Source organism: Anolis carolinensis, chromosome 2 (genome assembly GCF_035594765.1).
Source record: "Anolis carolinensis isolate JA03-04 chromosome 2, rAnoCar3.1.pri, whole genome shotgun sequence".
Classification (NCBI taxonomy): Eukaryota; Metazoa; Chordata; class Lepidosauria; order Squamata; family Dactyloidae; genus Anolis; species Anolis carolinensis.
In genome coordinates this window covers 158,109,904-158,131,785 of record NC_085842.1, presented here as the reverse complement: position 1 = coordinate 158,131,785, position 21,882 = coordinate 158,109,904, and the positions used below count along the sequence as shown (strand labels likewise).

General features: G+C 41.6%; 1 protein-coding gene across 3 annotated transcripts in view; it reads left to right on the top strand.

Annotated features, from left to right (window-relative positions):
• The first annotated feature begins 4,418 nt into the window (after window positions 1-4,418).
• Window positions 4,419-21,882, top strand: part of timeless (timeless circadian regulator) — a 73,895-nt gene continuing 56,431 nt past the window's right edge. Inside the window, exon 1 of one of the 3 annotated variants that reach the window (XM_016991216.2) lies at window positions 4,419-4,572. The gene's annotated coding sequence lies outside the window, so the exon portion shown is untranslated. Of the gene's footprint in view, window positions 4,573-5,959; window positions 6,168-21,882 lie in introns of those variants that run through there. The other 2 variants (XM_062970940.1, XM_062970938.1) reach the window with 2 other exon arrangements.

Here is a 21,882-nt window from a genome sequence, read left to right as displayed (position 1 = left end):
TTATGTCAGGAGCGACTTGAGAAACTGCAAGTTGCTTCAGGTGTAAGAGAATTAGCCATCTGCAAGGACGTTGTCCAGGGGACACCCAGATGTTTTATCATCCTGTGGGAGCCTTCTTTCATGTCCCCGCAAGCAAGAGCTGACAGACAGGAGTTCACCTTGTCTTGCGGATTCAAAATCGCAACCTTCAGGTCAGCAACCCAGCCGGCACAAGGCTTTAACCCACTGTGCCACTGAGTTGGTACATTGCTACTCACCAAATTTCATCTATTTGTTTCTGACTCTAACTTCACAGCTCTGGTGCAGATAACCATTCAACTCATGAAAAAATGCCTCTGATCCCTGCAGTTGTTTTCCTTAGCTAATTTTATCACCATAGCATAATAAATCTCCATCTTAATTATTTACCTGATTATGTAATCATAGACGATCTGTGATTTCAACACTAAAATATGTATGAAAAAATAGAGGGATGGTTATTTTGCATATTTCACACATTCTGTGAGGGACAATGTCAGGCTTGGAGAATTTTATTTTTATGATGGTAAATTGATTGTGTTCCCTGTCTGCTTTGTTAACTGAACCTGACACTGGGTCCTGTCCTGTGGCCCTAGAGCTATCTGTTCCTGTCCGTGTATTGAGAGGCACTTCGATCTGAAGCAAATAGATTCAAGGTAGGTATCTCCAGATCACTAATTGCACATATTTATACCTCTGATTCACAAAAGCTTGAGAAATGAGCAGTATAGCACACAGTGAACAAAACTAGTCTCTGGGTGCAGCAGAGACTCTTAGTAGGGCTTGAAATATTTAATTTCAAACACCCAACTTTGAAAAATCCTAGCTGCAGCAATAGGGTGACTGTAGTATGACTCCTGTATAATGGTGAATATGTTCCTGGACTGTGTGTGTATACGTAAAACCACAGATAATAGAAACCCTATTGAAATGATGATTTCCTATCCAAGGATTTCCATCCTAATTTGGCATCACCAGTAGAACGTTGTGTCTTCACTGCATCATCTCATGCTGGGATAAAGATCATATGGTCCTCCATGCAGACTGCATTTCCTTATGCCTTAACCAACATAGCCAAGGGTGAGGGGTGACAAACACTGCATCTCAAAAGTTGACTTACATACAACTCCTTGTTACAAACGGGTAAGACAACAGGAAGTGAGAGGACATCTACCCCTAGGAAGGGAAATTCACTCCTGGAAGAGTTATGGGAAAAGGTATCTCCACTGAAGCTTTATCAACAATCCTTGTTTCCATGACAAGCCAAAATTTTCAAAAACCAATTGTCACAGGGACAGAAAGCTTGTGAAAAAGGGCACAGACATCAAAACAAAAGTTCTAGAATGTTAACCCTCCCCTTTGCTATCCAAAACTAAAAAACAAAAACAAAAAAAAACAACTTTGGTAGGAGTTACTCTTAAAAATTTAATTGTTCCAACTTAAACACAAATTCAGTTTAAGAACAATCCTACAGAATCTATCTTGTTCTTAACCCAAGGACTGTTTGCATCCCGGGGAAGCCCACATATTCTCCATCTTTACTCCAATACTATATTTCCCTGCTCTATTAATTGGATTGTAAACTCCACTTGTACACCATGTCTCTGTTATTCCTTGTATTCTGACAAGCTACTTCTAGTTCTGTCAGTGTCCCTGGGGAAATGACTAGGGAAGCTCCCAGGCACACAATTCAACAATGTACTTTGTATCCTTTAACCCTGCACTGATCCATAGGAAGAATGAAATGCTGAGATAAGGGCAGAGTTCCTTATTATGATCATGTAGTGTAGTCTACTTTTGTATTGGCTCCATGGGCCAAGGTGATTCACAAGAACTCTGTTCAGTTTCCTAAAGAATAAAATACAACACTGAGTCTTCAAGTTCAGAAAGTAGCTGAGTGTCAGTTTCTAGAACACTTACACAGTTGGCCCTCCTTATCTTTAGGTTCTGGATTCACAGGTCCCATAATCCACAGTTTGAAAATATTTCCCCTATTAAAAAATCCAAAAAGCAAATCTTGGTTTTGCCACCTCCATATTTTAACAGTCAAAATTTACTTATGTATATATTTGATCCACAAAGACTCCTATGTGGTTTGATGAATTGGGACAAAACTTGGCACACATAGCCATAATGGTCCAACTTTAAAACAATTGAGGGCTTTTCTTGAAGGGGGAGGTGATGATAGAGGTTTATGGGAGCTGTAATCCACCCATATCTGGAGAACTGTGTGAATACCACTGATGATGGATCTGGACCAAATTTGGTATACATAGCCATCATGACCAACTTCAAAATGGGAGGATTGAGGGGGATGATTGGAGCTATAATTCACCCACATCCAGGGAGTCGCGTCATGGCCACGAACAATGGCTCTGGACCAAACCTGGCACACATACTCATCATGTCCAACTTGTGGAGTTTGGGGGGACTGATGGGAGTTGTAGTTCACCCACATCTAGAGAGTCATGTGAGCCCCAACACGACCAAATGCGTTTCTCTCCTCCTAACCCAATGGTTCTCAACCTGTGGGTCCCTGGATGTTTTGGCCATGAACCCCCAGAAATCCTAACAGCTGGTAAACTGTCTGGGATTTCTGAGAGTTGTAGGCCAAAACACCTGGGGACCCACATGTTGAGAAACTAGGCTCACCCTATTTTCCAGCCTGTATCTCCCACCATCTTTACCTCTTCACTACACAGTCTGGGGATGAAGAGTGGCATCTCAACAAAAAGGTTGACCCATCCAACCAGTTAGGAGCAGACCCTTGACTTCCACCACCCAAATCTAGGGCTAATAGGAGTTCAATACTGGAGAGATCTGGGATTGATTAAATTAATTTTAGAGAGAAACTCTGCAATCAAAATTTCATTTGGTATTTAGGTTGTTGCTTTTGGCTGTTGTCAGCCTTGTGTGTCGTGAATTTCAGCTGTCCCTTTATTGCTATTTTAAATACTTGACAGTCCCTATGAGGAATTTATCAATAGTGTTTTTTCTCTCCATGTGCTGGGACTTTTAAGTAGAGGTGGTGGAGAAATACTTGCTTAGGGTGCTTTCCCCAATGGCAGGAACTTGCCCAAGACATTTTGCTACGTGAGGCACAGTAGCAAATACACCCAACCTGCCACATAGTACTTAAAGCCAATTATTCTGGTGGAGGAAATCCCTCGCCTGGCAATAAAAAATTATAATATATTAAACGACTAAGAAAGTGCTGTTTTCCTGACAAAATTCTCTGCCTGAGGAAACCCTCCACATTCTGCCTCATGGGGTGCATCTATATTGTATAATGAATGTAGTTTGACACCACTTTAACTGTCAGGGTTCACTGCTATGGAATCGTGGGGGTTGTTGTGTTGTAAGGTCTTTGGCCTTCTCTGCCAAGGAGTGATGGTACCTCGCCAAAATACAACTCCCAGGATCCCACAGTATTGAGCCATGGCAGTTAAAATGGTGTCAAACTGCGTTTGTTCTACAGTGTGTGGATGCACTTGTAGACTGGACATCTATTGTCTAGACCAGGGGTCCCCAAACTAAGGCCCGGGGGCCGGATGCGGCCTTCCAAGGTCATTTACCTGGCCCCCGCCCTCAGTTTTAGACTTAGGCTTGCCCAAAGTCTGAAATGACTTGAAGGCACACAACAACAACAATCCTAATTAACTTGAGACTATTTCATTGACCAGAAGCAGGCCCACACTTCCCATTGAAATCCTGATAGGTTTATGTTGGTTAAAATTGTTTTTATTTTTAAATATTGTATTGTTCTTTCATTGTTGTTGTTGTTGTTGTTTTGCACTACAAATAAGACATGTGCAGTGTACATAGGAAATGGCTCGTATTTATTTTCAAATGATAATTTGGCCCCTCAACAGTCTGAGGGACCATGAACCGGCCCTCCACTTAAAAAGTTTGAGGAGCCCTGCTCTAGACGTCACTAAACATTTTGTTCTTCTCGGCCTTTTAAAAAACTTTCAATGTTTTTTCTGGATGTAGCTACACTACCTTATAATGCAGTTTGAGGCAAGGTTGATTGACCCTCTGCTGCTCCCAGAAGCAAGACTAGCTGGGATTGCTTCTCTCACTGCATCCTCACTCTTATCAACTGCAATACAGTATTGCTTTGCAGAGCCCTGGCGCATGCGTAAAAGCAACAGAGGCTTAGCAAGGAGCCGAAAGGGTCTTAAAGGGGCAACGCCGGACTGGGATTGGAAAAAAGCAGTGGTGTATGGGAGGCAGAGTGGTATAGTGGTTTGAGCGTTGGACTCCGGCCCCTTCTACACTACCATATCACCCAGATTATCAAAGCAGATAATCGACATAATCTGGATTATGACAATGCAGAAGGGACCTAAGGCTTTTTGAGATCAATGAGCTCACTCTGAAGTAACCTTGTCAAGGCCACATGAAGCGGCGTGGCCCCTTTAAGACGGCGCCCAGGCGCATTTGGCGCCATTCGGAGTTTGAGAGGCGGGAAAGAATCGGGTTTGGTGTCCTTACGGAGTCCAAAGCGAAGCGAAGGCGGCAGGAGAAGCCATGGGAAGCCGGTCGCAGACGGTAAATATAGTCAACTGGTCGGGAGGGGAGGAAGTTAGTGGGGTTCCGCCAGAATTCATTCGTCTGGGATTCCTGCAATTCCAACAAGGCTGACTTCTGATTGTAATATGCAGAGACATGGACTCCACGCACGTCCAACTCAGTTGCAGCCACACTGCAGAATTAACGCAATATGACACCTCTTGAACTGCCCTAGCCTATGGAATCCTGGGTTTGGTGAGACACTGGCACTGTAAGGCAGAGAAAGCAAAGGTCCTTGTAAAACCTACAGCTCTCAATATTATTCCATAGCAATGAGCCAAGTGGTGTCAAACTGCGCTGTACCCTAATAGAATATGCCGGTTGGATTTAATACGGGTTGCTGTGAGTTTTCCAGCTTGTATGGCCATGTTCCAGAAGCATCCTCAGAGGTTGTGAGGTCTGTTGGAAACTAGGCAAGTGGGGTTTATGTATCTGTGGAAGGTCCAGGGTGGGAGAATGAATTCTTGTCTGTTTGAGGCCAGCGTGAATGTTGCAATTGGCCACCTTGATTAGCATTGAATGGCCTTGCAGCTTCAATCCATTGTTGAGAGGTGTTAGCTGCCCCTGATTGTTTCCTGTCTGGCATTCCCCTGTTCTCAGAGTGTTGTTTTTTATTTACTGTCCTAATTTTAGAGTTTTTTTAATACTGGTAGCCAGATTTTGTACATGTTCATGGTTTCCTCCTTTCTGTTAAAATTGTCCACATACTTATGGATTTCAGTGGCTTCTCTGTATAGTCTGAACCAACCTGGACACAGCATATTATCTGGGAACACAGAAATACCGGACCGCTCTAACAACCACCATGTCAGACTACACAGAGAAACCACTGAAATCTGCTATAATCCACTGTAGTGTATTATTGCTTAGCTGAGGAAACAATCAGGGCCAGAAACAATCCTTCCAACAAGGGATTCCCCCAGGCACTAAGCAGCCAGGCTTGGAAGCTGCAAGGCTATTAAATGCTAATCAAAGTGGCCAATTGAAACATTCACACCAACCTCAAACAGACAAGAGTTCTTTCCCCCACCCTGGACCTTCCACAGATATATAAACTCCACTTGCCTAGTTTCCAACAGACCTTACAACCTCCGAGGATGCCTGCCATAGATACAGGCAAAACGTCAGGAGAAAATGCTTCTGGAACATGGCCAGACAGCCCGGAAAACTCACAGCAACCCAGAACAGTGTGATACCACTCCCGCCTGTCAGCTGGTTTATAATTCAAAGTGAGTGATAAAGATGAGTGATCGAGGTCTGGTTTCCCAGGGAGGCGATCTCCTCTGGGGTTTTTAAAAAAATGGTCTCCCCTTGCGTCACTTCCGGCGCGCTCCCATTGGCTCCCGCGGTGGAGCCGCTTCACTTCAGCGGACGCTCCCTTACAATTTCAAGCGCCAGCTTCGCTTGCCCGCCTCAGTCCTTGCCTTGCAGTTTGCAGAGGGACCAGGGAAAGGCTCGCCTTGAACAAACATTGAGATCGAGGAAAGATTGGCCTTGAGCAAGCACACACTTGGGTAACCTCGCAGGTGTCCTGTGTTGCCGGTGTCACTCGAAAGAGCGCAAGGTGATTCGAGGTAAGGAGAGCACTTTCCGCCTCCCTTCTTACGAAACGTTGTTGTTGATGTTGGCTGTGGTATTTACTTCAGGAATCAATGAGTCCCTTTGGCAGGTATTGTGGTTAAAGGGTCAGATAACCTCCCTTGCATTATTGTTATTGTTGATTTATTATTTATATTATTTATTATTATTTATTGTGAAGGCAGTAAGTTGGGACATTATGGTTAAAGTTCCAGATACCCCCCCTGCATTGTTATTATTGTTTATTGTGGTGAGGGCAGTTATTTGTGGCAGGCATTGCGGTTAAAGGGCCCATTTACTAGAGGTCGGGTGTTTTTATTTTTTAACAACAAATAAAAGTTCCACTTCTGTATAATTCTTCAAGGGCTCCTGGAAGGAAACAAGCAACTATAAAGTCTTTACAAGTATCCTAAGGATGCATCTATACCAGGCATGGGCAAACTTTGGCCCTCCCGATGTTTTGGACTTCGACTTCCACAATTCCTAACAGCCTACCGATGTCTCCTAGGCAACATCTCTGTAGACAGGCAATTCTCTCACACCAGAAGCGCTTTGCAGTATGTTCTTAAGTAGTTTCTGACACGATAAAAAAAAAAACCTCAGGTATAAATATGCAGGAAGGTAGTTGTATCAGTGTGACAGTTGTACTCATTAGTATCCTTTTTCTGTTGAATTCCTCCAAATTATGCAACTGTGCATGTATACCTGATGCAGGATTATAAATGGAGCAGTCGATTTGAGAAAGTGGATGATAATCTGTGAATTACACCAGTTTAAATAAATCACTTAATCTCCAAGGAAAGACAAAACTCATTTTCTTACCCCTCCTTCCCTGTTCTTTATAGTGGAAGTAAGTCATATAACTACCTTCTTAAATATTATAATATAACATATATCTAGGGCCCCGGTGGTGGCACAGTGTGTTAAAGTGCTGAGCTGCTGAACTTGCAGACCGAAAGGTCCCAGGTTCAAATCCCAGGAGCGGAATGAGCGCCCGCTGTTAGCCCCAGCTCCTGCCAACCTAGCAGTTCGAAAACATGCCAATGTGAGTAGATCAATATTTACCATTCTGGCAGGAAGGTAACGGCGCTCCATGCAGTCATGCCGGCCACATGGACAACGCCGGCTCTTCGGCTTAGAAATGGAGATGAACACCAACCCCCAGAGTCGGTCACAACTGGACTTAACGTCAGGGGAAAATCTTTTACCCCTACCTAACCTATAACATATATCTGTTCCTTTTTTAAATGATTCCTTACAGTATCATTTAAAAAATGTTTCCCAGTTACCGATTTGTTTCAGAGGATCCAGATGTCTTTTTTGAAAGGTACTACTTCATTGTATTTCCCCAAAGTATAGTAGAGTCTCACTTATCCAAGCTAAATGGGCCAGAAGAAGCTTGGATAAGTGAATATCTTGAATAATAAGAAGGGATTAAGGAAAAGCCTATTAAACATCAAATTAGGTTATGATTTTACAAATTAAGCACCAAAACATCATGTTATACAACAAATTTGACAGAAAAGGTAGTTCAATACACAGGAATGTTATCTTGTAATTACTGTATTTACAAATTTAGCACCAAAATATCACGATATATTGAAAACATTGACTACAAAAATGGCTTGGATAATCCAGAAGCTTGGATAAGGGAGGCTTGGATAAGTGAGACTCTACTGTATACATGGAGCCCCGGTGGCGAAGTGTGTTAAAGCACTGAGCTGCTGAACTTGCAGACCGAAAGGTCCCAGGTTCAAATCCCGGAAGCGGAGTGAGCGCCCGCTGTTGCTCCAGCTTCTGCCAACCTAGCAGTTCAAAAACATGCCAATGTGAGTAGATCAATAGGTACCGCTCCGGCGGGAAGGTAACGGCGCTCGATGTAGTCAAGCCGGCCACATGACCTTGGAGGTGTCTATGGACAACGCCGGCTCTTCGGCTTAGAAATGGAGATGAGCACCAACCCCCAGAGTCAGACATGACTTAACGTTAGGGGAAACCTTTACCTTTATCTTACACTGTATACATATTCTCTTTACTCTTGCAGGGGGTTGGACTGAATGGCCCATGAGGTCTCTTCCAACTCTACGATTCTATGATTCTATGAAATGAGAGCTTCCATCACTATGTATACTTTGTAGAATCAGTTTTAGAAGTGTCGATACAGCTACTAGTACTAGCTTATATTACTATTTTGTATTTTGATTGTGACTTAATGTGAGGATTGTTGAGAAATATAAAAAATAGTCTCACGGTGTTTCATAATTTTCAAAGCCACTTCATGGTTCTTTTGCTGCAGAGTCCTATGACTGTCCTCTTAGCAGTTAGTTTGAGATGAGTATACTGAGGGCTATGGTCTATACACTGCAGTTTTGTGCAGATTTGCACTCCACCTTCCAATACTGAAGCCCTTCTGGCTATTAAAGTTAAAATGATTTATTGTTTTCATTCTTTCCCCTGCCCCAGTTCACCCAAGTTGTTAATGTTTCCATCATTTGGAGACAGATGATAGTATAGTTTTATTAAATGTATATCCCACCTTGGAGCTCTCTCATGATAAATGTTGCTATAAGGTAAAGTCAGCTTGACAGCAGTTAACAACAGCTGATCTTTTCCTTCCTGTAGTGGTGTTCAGCACAACAGACAGTAATAATATATACTTTGAAAGCAAATGTAATTTAAGAATAACATAAAAGCAAGTCAGTCAAAACAACAGTTGTTTTGCTGTTACAATCATTGGGACCACAACTTTTCCTTGGTCCCGTCGGAAGATTTTTGCCCTGGGAGCCATTTCTGGGTTTTCTGCAGATTTTGAAATATCTGTATTTGCATCAATGTAGATAATGATATATGTTGTTGCAACCCAAATCTAATCACAGAATTGATGGATTTTTCATACAAATAGTCTGAAGCTAACTATACACAATACTGTATTTTAAATGGTTTTGTGCATGAAATAAAGTATGTGTACATTGCACCTTCAGAAAGCAGAAGTGTCATATCTTGGCCACCCATAAGGACAATTTCAGATTTTGGAGTTCCAGATAAGGGATGCTGAAGCTGTACAAGTACAGTATTAGACAAATAAAAAGTTTTGCCTGGATGTGCATTGCTTTGACAGAACTCTTCCCTGTCTAGGTTGAAATCTACCGCCTAAGGCAGGGGTCCCCAAACTAAGGCCCGGGAGCCGGATGCAGCCCTCCAAGGTCATTTACCTGGCTCCCGCCTTCATTTATAATATAATATTTTTATATCAGTTTTAATAATATAATATATTGTATATACATATGATATTGATAATAATATCATTTTATTTATTTATTTATTTCCAACATTTATATCCCGCCCTTCTCACCCGAAGGGACTCAGGGCGGCGTACAAAATTGGCAACAATTCGATGCCTATACATAATTAAAACAGCTATAAAAATCCAATAAAACAATTAAAACAATATAAAAAATATAAAAACATATGATTAAAATCCATTCCTCCAAAATCCTCGTGCTCTAGCCGTAAATCAGTCCGGGTCGTCATTATCGTTTAATCTTCAAAAGCCTGGGCACATAGCCATGTTTTCAGGGCTTTTCTAAAACTCAAAAGGGTTGGGGCTTGCCGTATTTCTCTGGGGAGGGTGTTCCACAGCCGGGGAGCCACCACCGAGAAGGCCCTGTCCCTTGTCCCCACCAGCCGTGCCTGTGAGGCAGGCGGGACTGAGAGCAGGGTATGGTAGTATTATTAATACTAATAATATTACCATATAATAATATTAATTATATGTTATATATTACATATAATATTACAGTATAGTGGTATAGTTCAATATAGTAATATATAATGCTAATATTGTGCTATGCTAATAATATAATATATTGTATGTACATACAGCTGCTCTGAGTTCCCTTTGGGGTGAGAAGGGCGGGATATAAATGTAGTAAATAAATGTAGTAAATGAATGAATAAATAATTTTGGACTTAGGCTCACCCAAAGTCTGACATGACTTGAAGACACACGACAACAACAACAACAATCCTAATTATCCTGACTATCTCATTGGCCAGAAGCAGGCCCACACTTCCTGTTGAAATCCTGATAGGTTTATGTTGGTTAAAATTATTTTCATTTTTAAATATTGTATTGGTCTTTCATTGTTATTGTTGTTGTTTTACACTACAAATAAGACGTGCAGTGTGCATAGGAATTTGTTTTTTTCTTCTTCTTCTAATGATAATTCGGCCCCTCAACAGTCTGAAGGATTGTGGACCGGCCCTCTGCTTTAAAAGTTTGAGGACCCCTGGCCTAAGGAATGGTTCATTGCTTATATTCTATGTTTCCTCCAAGGAGCTCAAGTGATTTATAAGCCTTCTCTTTCATTATCTTCACAACATCATGTTAAGATAATTTGCCTGAAAAAATATAACTGAACCAATGTCCCTCATAGTTAAACTGGGAGATGAACCTACATCTTTCCAATCCTAATCAAATCAGTACACAGGCATTCAGAACACAGGAATGACAATGCCATGGTAGCAAATGTCTGCAGTTTCTTCTAGTGTTGAAGTGGTTTGGATATCTAGCAGGGCTACAAATATCCCTGAGAATATGCTGATGGATCTGTTTGTGATAGGGACACTGTGGACAGGGGACCTCAATGTATGAGAAAAAGTAGTGATTTTAACACTGGACCAATACTTGAAGGAATACTCTGCTTGTCCATTCATATCCCCTGAACTGAAAGCCAGGTTTTTTAAACAGTTACCTTTTCTAACCAAAATTTTAGTTATTCAAGTTTCTGTCCTATATCTACTGGAAAGTAAGTTTATTTCATGGTATACAGTGGCACTTATAAGTAAATGTGTATATAGGAGTGAACTGTGAAGTTTATGTCTAACTTAAAACTTTAAGTCCCATCGAGTAAAATTTTATCTGTATCAGGTACTAGATTCTCATGCTGTCTGGGCAAATTGCAATTGCTGATAGGTATAGTGACAATTTCACACATCCTGTGGCACTCTCAACTAGTATACCTGGGATATAAAGTATTCCTTGGAACTTGTGGCTACTGTTAACTCTTGTAACTCATTTTGTGTGTCTGCCTCTCACTTGTTATTTCATTTCCTCTGTGTGGCAGTGATTGCTTATTTCCAGTCTCTATGGAATATACTATGAAAATATGTGAATATACTTTCCTTAGTTCTGTGTTCCTAGGCTACAGATAATGTTTGGCAAGGAAGAGGAACAGAAATATATTGCAGATTGAGAGAAATGTTCCCACTCCAACAAGGGTGGTTCTAAAAGTGACATTGATGGAGATCTTTATGTATACATTTGTAACAGTGTGCTTGAAGTGAATAGTACAGGGAGTCCCCAAGTTAGGAACAAGAAAGGTTCTGTAGGTTTGTTCTTTTAAGTCAAATTTGTATGTAAGTCGGAACAGGTACATTTTTTTTAAAGTGTAACTCCAGCCACACACACACACACATATGTATGTTTGTTTGTTTGTTTTGGATGAAGACACCTGGCTGGAATAATATAGCAAGGGAAGGGTTAATATTCCTGTGGTGTTTGTTTTGCTATTTGTGCCCCTGTAAAATTTCACCTCACTTTCTGTCCCTGTGATTATTCGATTTTGAAAAATCTTAACTATGAGTCATTTGTGAGTCAGATGTTTGTAACTCCGGAACTGCCTGTATATTTTAAAAGTGTTAGTAGCACTGGAAGGCGAACTAACAGTGTGTAATTGTTTGAGCATTGGGCTACAACTGGAATCGAGAGCTTGATTCCTTGCTCAGACATGGGAACCTACTGGGTGACCTTGGGAGAGTCACACACTCTCAGCCTCAGAAAACCTTGCAAAGGGTTTGCCTTAGGGTTGCCTTAAGTCAGGACTGATTTGGGGGCACATAACCCAGAGTTAGAAAGAGACCTTGTACAGGTTGGGATCCATTCAGTTATAAAAGCTGCACAAAAACAGAATCCAATGAGATCAGGACTGCCGGTAGTATTTACGCCTATCTACAGTTTTTCGTCTCATTGACTTCAGTGAGAGAGCTACAGAGCTGATCTGTTTTTAAACTTTGAGGCTATTTTTTTTGGACTTTAGTGCCCAGGATTTCTGTTCGTTTGCCAGGGCAGCTGGGGCTTTTGGAGGCTGAAGTCCCCCCAAAAATCTGAAGTCTGAGAGCCACTTCTGTGGAGAACTGCATTGCTGGAGGGTTTACAAATGTTCTGCGGGCCCAAGAGTTAAGGGGTGCATCAACACCAGGCATGGGCAAACTTTGGCCCTCCAGGTGTTTCGGATTCAACTCCCACAATTGTATGAGTTGAAATCCAAAACACCTGGAGGGCCAAAGTTTGCCCATGCCTGATCTACAGTGTAGAAGTGATGCAGTTTGACGCAGTGTGAACTGCCAAAGTGCAGTGCTATGGAATCCTGGGAGTTGTAGTTTTGCAATGTCTTTTGCCTTCTCTGCCAAAGAGTGCTGGCGCCTTAAAAAACTACAGTCTCCATTGTTCTACAGCATTTTGCCATGGCCGTTCAAATGATGCCCCGCTGCAATCATTCTACCTGAAGAAGCACCCAGACTCGTGTTAAGGGAACCTGGAAATGTGCGCGAGCTCGCAAGGTGTCTCCAAGGGAGGCAGGAGGCAATGCTCCTTTAATTAGAACCTCAGGGCATGGAAGCGCTGGTTCTTTCAAGAGGCAGTGGTTGTTTCTTGGGTTCGGAGGGGCAAGCTTTACTTCCATCCCCATCACGTGGCTTCGCCGGCTTCTCTGAGCCGGTCACGTGGCCTCGCCGGCTGCTTTTCCTCACCCGCGAGAGGGCGGCCGCGTCACGTGATGCCGAATCTGGCGGAGCATCCAATCCCTTTCAAGCCCCAGCCTCCACGTGCGTCGGCTGAAGCCTGCCAACGCTTTCCGCCCACGTGGCCAGCCGGGGTTTTGTTTTTTTTTTGGGGTGGAGGGAGGGGGGGGCGAAGGGGGCTCTGCCTCGTATATGCCTTGCCTCAAGATGAGATTTGCAGATTGGTCAGGCACCAGCACTCTTTTGGAGAGAAGGCTAGAGGCCTTGTAAAAGGACAACTTCCATGATTTCATTGCACTGAATCGAGTGGTTCAAGTGTCTAAGGCCAAGGAAGGCATGTTCCCCCTGTATTCTGCCTTGGTCAGACCGCACCTGGAATCACACTGTGCCCTATTCTGGGCACCGCAATTGAAGGGAGATGTCAAGCTGGAATGTGTCCAGAGGAGGCCGACTAAAATGTTCATAGGGTTTAAGCCCTATGAGGAGTGGCTTAAAGAGCTGGGCATGTTTAGCCTGCAGAAGAGAAAGCTGAGCGGAGACATGATAGCCATGTATAAATATGTGAAGGGAAGTCATGAGGAGGGAGCAAGCTTGTTTTCTGCTGCCCTGGAGACTAGGACACGGAACAAGGGCTTCAAACTACAGGGAAGGAGGTTCCACCTGAACCTCAGGAAGAACTTCCTCACTGTTCAGCAGTGGAACTCTGTGTGGTGGAGGCTCCTTCTTTGGAGGCTTTTAAGCAGAGGCTAGATGGCCATCTGTCGGGGGTGCTTTGAATGCGATTTTCCTGCTTCTTGGCAGGGGGTTGGACTGGATGGCCCATGAGGTCTCTTCCGATTATGATTCTATAATTATTGTCAAACTACATGAATTGTACAGTACATAAGGGCACCCTTGGTGATCAGCTTATTCTTAGAAAGATATCCATTTTCTGGAAGTGCTACTTTCAACTGAGGGATACAGGACAGGGGAAATCAGTTTTAATGGATGTAGTTGCTTAGGCCAAAAAGAAAGGACACATTAACTCCTTGGGTGGAAGTTAATGAGGCAACATGACATTATTTATTTATTAGCAACATTTATATCCCGCCCTTCTCACCCTGAAAGGTTTACAAGTACCTATACAGTAGAGTCTCACTTATCCAACACTCGCTTATCCAACATTCTGGATTATCCAATGCATTTTTGTAGTCAGTGTTTTCAATACATTGTGATATTTTGGTGCTAAATTCATAAATACAGTAATTACAACATAACATTACTGCGTATTGAACTACTTTTTCTGCCAAATTTGTTGTATAACCTGATGTTTTGGTGCTTAATTTGTAAAATCATAACCTGATTTGATGTTTAATAGGCTTTTCCTTAATGCCTCCTTATTATCCAACATATTCGCTTATCCAACATTCTGCCGGCCCGTTTATGTTGGATAAGTGAGACTCTACTGTACATACAATATATTATATTATACAACTATATTGCAATATTATTAGTAATATTGCATGTAATATAAATATACAATTATAATAGTGAATTATAATTATTACACTGTATTATATCATACTATTATTAATATTACATGTATATACAATATATTATATTATTATTATTATATAATATTATCAAGTGAGATGTTCTGACATTTCTCCTTGTTATTTGTGTACCACAAGATATCACTTTTGCCCATTGAGACTTAGCATGTTCAACCCTTTGGAAAATGAAGTGGGTTTTTTTCCATGTCTTGTATGACTTTTTATCTCTCCATATGATTACTATGTATCTTAATTGCTGCTTGCTTAATTTTCATTATTTATTAAAATGGGCTTTCTCTGTGTTTGCAAGTCAGTTTAACTGAGCTCTTAGTTTCATCTCCTTTGAACACTTCTGCCTGAGTTTGTATTTGTAATATCGACTGGCACTTAGTTATTAATGTAACTTCCATTCAGCACAGAGTGAGTTTACACTTGGATTAGACAGATGTGCCTTCTGCTTTCCAGTGTTAAATTATAGTTCACTTTGGGTGAGGCATGTGCCTTCTCCTTTCCTAGAAAATCATATAGAACATGTCTGGTCTAGAAAGTGAGTTTCGGAGTGAACATTATTTTTTAAATGTGTTTGCATTTTTGCTAGGTTGTAAAGAGGTGTGTGTATGGCCCCAGTTACAAACGTAGGACAGCAAAAAAGGTAAACAGATTTTCTCTAGCTATCTGGTATGGCTTATAAAAGGAAGTGCATTGGAGGTGGATAAATATTTGTTTTATTTTTTCAACTCATATCTATCAGTCAATGAAGGCTTCCAAAGTGGTGTTGAAACATAAGAAACAACAAAGTTCTAGCTCTCTGGCAGTCATTTTAAAATCCTCAACACACACACACACACACACACACACACACACAGGATTGGGAGAAGAGGGAAAAGGAGCATATTTTTTAATGACAAATTTTTATTGTATATTCTAGTTACTCTTAACTACAATGAAATCAAAGCCAGTGGAATGTCTTGCTACCATTCTCATCCTAGGGTGGCCACAGGAAAAGTAAGAATACATTTCAGCAAGCATAGGTTATTATTCAAGCCACATCTCCTATAATTACCTCGACCCAGGCATGTAGCGGGGGGGGGGGTGTTTGAGGGGCTTCAGCCCCCCCCCCCCCCCGATTCTCAGGGTGGTCCGCAAGAAGGCCTTACATTTATTATTTAAACTGTTATGTTTATTCATATCATGATCTGATCATCATGCTCAATATAGCCCATATGCATGGGGGTATTGGGATAATGATACAAAAGGTTTGCTAGGGTAGATCCTCTCTCACTCAGACTCAGCCCCCCCCCCCCCCCCGAATCAAAATCCTGGCTACGGGCCTGCCTCCACCATATTATTGTTGAAGGTAAAGGATGCAGGTTCATCCTGTTTTTAAATATTGCCATTCTCCCAAGCAGAATGAATTTATTAAAAATTCTGAAACTATTCTAACATGGATATAAACCATTTAAAAAATAAATGTGCGAGTGACTGAATAAAATCAACATTGTCAGTAACTGTGTTGCAGGGAAGAAGAGATGTAGATTGTCAATATTGTAAAGTAGAAGGGTGTGTGTCATTTAAAGTTTGCAAATAAAAATTATTTGAATAACTGTTTTGGGTTCACTGAGTAGATGAATTGGAGCAATAACAATTCAACACTGCCTCACTGCTGATGCCTCTAAAACTTTCCAGCTAGAGAAGAACTAGGTGAAAAACAGATCTGGATGGGCATAAAAACATCTTCATAAAAAGGAGCTTCTGTCTCATTTGTTAAATTGGCTTACATCGCTAATATGAATTAGCAGAGTGTTTCTGTTTTGTGTCCAAACCTAATTAGTCAGTGTATAACTCTAAATTCATTTTGATATTAGTATTCCAAATATTCCGATAAAATAGTGAAAAGTAGAGACATCTCACTGGCAACACATAGTTAGAGCAATGATATTCCCCGTAGTAACCTATGGATGTGAGAGCTGGACCATAAGGAAGGCTGAGTGAAGAAAGATAGATGCTTTTGAACTTTGGTGCTGTAGGAAAACCCTGAGAGTGCCTTGGACCGCAAGAAGATCCAACCAGTCCATCCTCCAGGAAATAATGCCCGGCTGCTCACTGGAAGGATATTAGAGGCAAAGATGAAGTACTTTGACCCCCATCATGAGAAGACAGGAAAGCTTGGAGAAGAGAATGATGGTGCGGAAAATGGAAGGAAAAAGGAAAAGGGGTCGGCCAAGGGCAAGATGGATGGATGTGATCGTTGAAGTGACTGGATTTACCTTGAAGGAGCAATGGCTGACTGGGAACTCTGGCCTGGGCTGGTCCATGAGGTCACGAAGAGTAGGAAGGGACTGAACGAATAAACAACAACATTCCAAAGTAATGAAAGCCTTTTTTTTTGTTTAAGAGCTAAAGCCATGGCATTCATAGTGTATCCATCCAAGTGTAACATATAGATTTAGGTAGTGATGAAGCTGCATAAACAGCTGCTTGTAAATTTAGCAGATTGATTGGTGCAAAATTATAACTCCTGATGGGTAACTGCATTTGATTTTGGCAGCAGCCTGTATTTAACTTTAAAAAAATAGATTATGTTATATTTAGAATATTGTTCTGACATCTATGAGACAGGTTTTGAGTTTCATCTGGGGAGATGTTCTACACCTACACTGCAGATAAGAACATATACTGGTTCTGCCGCATGAACAGCTTTTGGATTTTGTCACAATCGGAGACATTTTGCAATTGAATGTAATGCCAAACTACCACATGGAGTTGCCAGTTTTTCTGGGAACCTATTCTGGAACATCACCTGCAATGTTATTCTAAATGAGTTCCTGGTGGTGGTGATGATGATAATAATGGAGATTACTTCTGTAAGTGTTCAAAGATCTCTGAGCGATTCTTTATCTACTAAGCCTCTTCTGCTTAGGCTGTTGAATATTAATTATTAAATTTCCCATCTGGAAAATGTCCAGTCTCTTCTGTGAAGTTATTGCTGTGATTACAGTCTGTGACATTACCTTGCTGTGCCAAAAGTGTATTTTAATATTTAACAAAATTAATAAAGGGCACAGAAGTTCCAAAGGGGGATATCCCTTACCACACCACTATTTATATTATCATTTCTTTTAAAGAAGTCTTGGCTCTTCACATAACCGCTTCCTTAAAAGTAGATTCCTCCTTATTCTTTTTATACTTTTAACATTTTTATGAAGAAGCAACATTCTTAATGGCTTTTTCATCTGAAGTTCAAGAGAGTAGTATGTCAGAGTTTGTAGGGAAGGAGAAGCTCTTCTGTGCTGGTGAACACATTTGAAACAAGTCTTATGTGTCTAGAAAGAGAAAAGGCATCTTTATATTAAATGTGTTCAAAATGGAACTGGTGGTATGAACACAGAGGTTAAAGAAACACTTTCAAATGAGATAGATTTAGGACACACCAGGAATATCAGCCCTGTGAACTTACCACAGTACTTAGAACAACAACGGGAAATGTTTTGGCCACCTTATAATTAAGCTGATGGGCCTCAATACCTCTCCTGAACAACCTTGTGCCTATCTGGAAGTATAGCAGGGGGCTTTCTCTGACCCAATTCTTGGCATTTGTCTGCCTTTGTTCACATAGCTGCATGGAGTGTAGTCAAGAAGGAGGTCTCTTATGTAATTCACACGTGCTTCTTCTGATAGACTCTTAGCTGACCCATCCATTCACAGGTGACCAGTTTCACAGGGAGCTTGAATGAAACTGGGTCCTAGCTACCGGCTGAGCAAGGAGTCACATGGATCTTTGCCCTGGAGAAAGTGGTGCATACAGGGACATGCAGTAAGGTAGCTATTAGGCTTGATCGATCCATGAAAAATTTGATTCTAAACTCGTTTCAAAACTAGAGGGGGCAGTTTTTCGTTTTTGTTGGTAATAACGAATTTGGCCCCCAAAATTTTTCGAAATTAACGAAAATTCGTTATTTTCTAAATTAATTCGTTAATGGCGGACGCGCATGCGCGGTGGCCCAAAAACAGCCCGAAGGGGGGGGGGGCTTAGGGGGCTCTCCCGCCCTCATTTTTTGAGTGATCTTCTTCAAACTTGGTACAGTGGTAGAACACATTTAACACTGATAGCTCACCAAAATGTGGAACGTTTCCCTTATCCTCTGATTTTTGGCAAATTTTCATAGCTTTTATAATGAACCATTTTTTAATAATTGCAGAAATCTGTTCCTGGTTTGAAAGTCTTATTTCCTGTTAAATTGGGTTGTCTTTACTGTGAAAGTCATTGCTCTACTTTAGAAACTTTGTTTTTGTGGCTGAAACTTTGTTAAATTGGTGTAGTCCCTGCATATGTGTGTGTGTAAAGGTATCCCTTGACGTTAAGTTCAGTCATGTCTGACTCTGGGGGTTGTGCTCACCTCCATTTCTAAGCCCAAGAGCCAGTGTTGTCCATAGACACCTCCAAGGTCATGTGGTCGGCATGACTACATGGAGTGCCATTACCTTCCCGCCACAGCGGTACCTATTCATCTACTCACATTGGCATGTTTTCAAGCTGCTAGGTTGGCAGAAGCTGGAGCTAACAGCGGGCGCTCACTCTGCTCCCGGGATTTGAACCTGGGACCTTTCAGTCTGCAAGTTCAGCAGCTCAATGGTCTTTGCCTTGGCTGCCTTCCAGATCAGGCTTATAACCAGCCTATTATGGGCCACAAATTAAAGAAAATTCAATCCCATTTAAGCACAACATGAACAGTTTTGATGCCAAAACCATAAACTCTGTTTATTAAACTCTACGATCCAAACTTTAGAACAACTTGCAAACAATTGAAGGTTAGACCACAGTAATAATAACCAATTCTATTCCTTTCCAAAATTTAAACATAAAATAGTATCTTTCTTTCCAATAGCATATAAACTTTTCCTTTCTTTACAAAACAAAATTCTAGACAGTAGCCATTTAGAAGATATTTCTATATTTTCCCTGCAAAGGATAGGGCTGCATCCCTCTGGAGACACACATGATAACCCGGACATGATATAAGGCACTTATATACGTTAAATAAACATGATGTCATTGCATATATAAAAGAAGCATGATATTAGGCAATTATAGTTGCAAATAATATAATTAAACATGTAAAAATTATACATCCATACATAAAAGAAACATGTAAAGTAACTGCATATATAAAACACAATATAAAATATGATATAAGGCAATTACAGATGTCAAAGGAACGTGATATTACATATGTAAAAAACATGATTATATGTATAAAAAAGCATGATACAAGGTGTCAGGATCTAGGCTGCTGGGCACCAATAACCATACACTGAGGCCAGATTCTATCTAATATCTTTATTAAAGGAATATATAAAGTCAATAAAAACAAGTGTAGAATAAAGTTCAGAAGCAGACCTTTCAAATGAGGCCAAATATAGTCCAGCAGATTATTGTCCAATATGAAATATTAGAGTCCAAAGATTATAATCCAATAACCGCAACACACGCTTTGCCAAGCAAAGCGTTGGGAAAACAGAAAAAGTCTTGAATCCAATGAAGCTTGACACAAGGCTGAAAGTTACTTGGAACGTGGCTGGAGCTGTGGCTAAAGGCAAAGCAACTTGAAGCATGGAACAAGATCTGTGGTAAATCCGTGAGACGAGGACAAGGCTTGGAACTAGATTCAGGAGGCAAGGAACAGGATTCGAAGTCCACACACACATGACCTCTCTCCAGGAGCTGACGAATTGACTCCGCAAGGAATCCTTCGCGCAATTTCCCTATATTGGGTCTCGTTTCCCCAAACAACAATCACTTTCCCTAGAGAACAGGGAGCGAAGGAAACCAGCTTGCAGGTGCAAGACTCCCCGTATTTTCTCAGGGGAAATACTTCTAATCAGTGGCATATTTGGCAGCAAGGCGAGCACTACTTCTAAATTTTTCTCTCGATCCTCTATCAGTCGTGTAAGCCTGTTTTCTCCCATAAGGGGGAGAGTTCCCACCAAGGTCAGGTTTAATTGGTTCTTGGACTAGAACTTCAGGCAGCTGCCAAGGCTCTGACTCCGACCGGAAATCTGGGGAAAACTCCATATTTTCCTCCTCATCTGCCACAATACTGTCAGGAATAGGACTGCAGGGCCCATGAGTCATCACACTAGGCAACTGACACATCTAAAAGAAACACAATATAATTAACCTAGGTACAACAAATGTGAAAGAAGGCAACAATATACATAAAAAAACATTTCTGGACTCACAAATGTAGTCTAAGAGAATTGGGCTTCCATTCTCCAAACCTGAAACAAAGTGGGAGGAAATGTAAAGAGTGTTAATGATGCTCGAAATCAAATGTTGTTCTTTTACAAAGTCAAACTAAAACTAAGAATAAATGCTTCGGTCTTCTCCTGATCTTCTTATCTCCTCACCTTGCGTCCAGCCGAGTTACGTCCGCACTTGCGATACAGCGACCTCTTCCCTTGGCTCAGTGGGCAGTATTTTAAAGTATGGGCCTTTTCGCCCGTGGCACCGCAGAGCGGACAGGTGTATTTGCGCAAGATGGGGCACTCCACGGTGCCGTCCATCCCCTTCAGCCGGTGGGACGAATAGACCTGCTTGGATTCCCCGTTGTGTTTGCAGAAATTGCAAATCTCCTTGTTTTGGGAAGCCTGGCCATTGGCACTACCTTTGGAGCTCTTGCTGCTGGAACTGCTTCCATTAACCCATTGTGATGCTGTTTCAAAGTTGTCCTCGTTGAGGACTAGCTGCATGTCGTACTCCATTGTGTCCCAACTCTGAGATGGAAATGGGACCTTCTTGCGTTCCGCGATGATCTCCGTAACCACTTTCGCAAGGCTCAGATAGCCCTTCCATCTGTCAAACTCCCTGAACATGGAAGGGGCATAATGTGGCACGTGCATGGCTGATCTGGAGAGCATGGTGCCAATTCTACCCTGGTGTGGACACACACTCAATGCCACATATTGGAGGCGGAGTCTTTGTTTTATATATAAGGGGAGGGGTTCCAAACCTTTCACATTGGACCCTCCCATCTATTTTTACCCTCCTTTGCCCTAGATTTAACCCCCACATGTCTAGACAATCACAGCTTTTCAAGGAAGAGTTTGGTTTTTCCAATTTTTTAACTTCGGAGGTAATGCCACAGTTTCTCCCTTGAGGCAGTGGTTCTCGACTTGTGGGTCCCCAGATGTTTTGGCCTTCAACTCCCAGAAATCCTAACAGCTGGTAAAATGGCTGGGATTTCTGGGACTTGTAGGTAAAAACACCTGGAGATCCACAGGTTGAGAAACACTGCCTTAAGGGAACGTTAGCAGTTGTGGTTCTGTTTGTCCATCCAAGAATGAGTTGAATTTCTGCCTTGGATGAAATAGCAACATT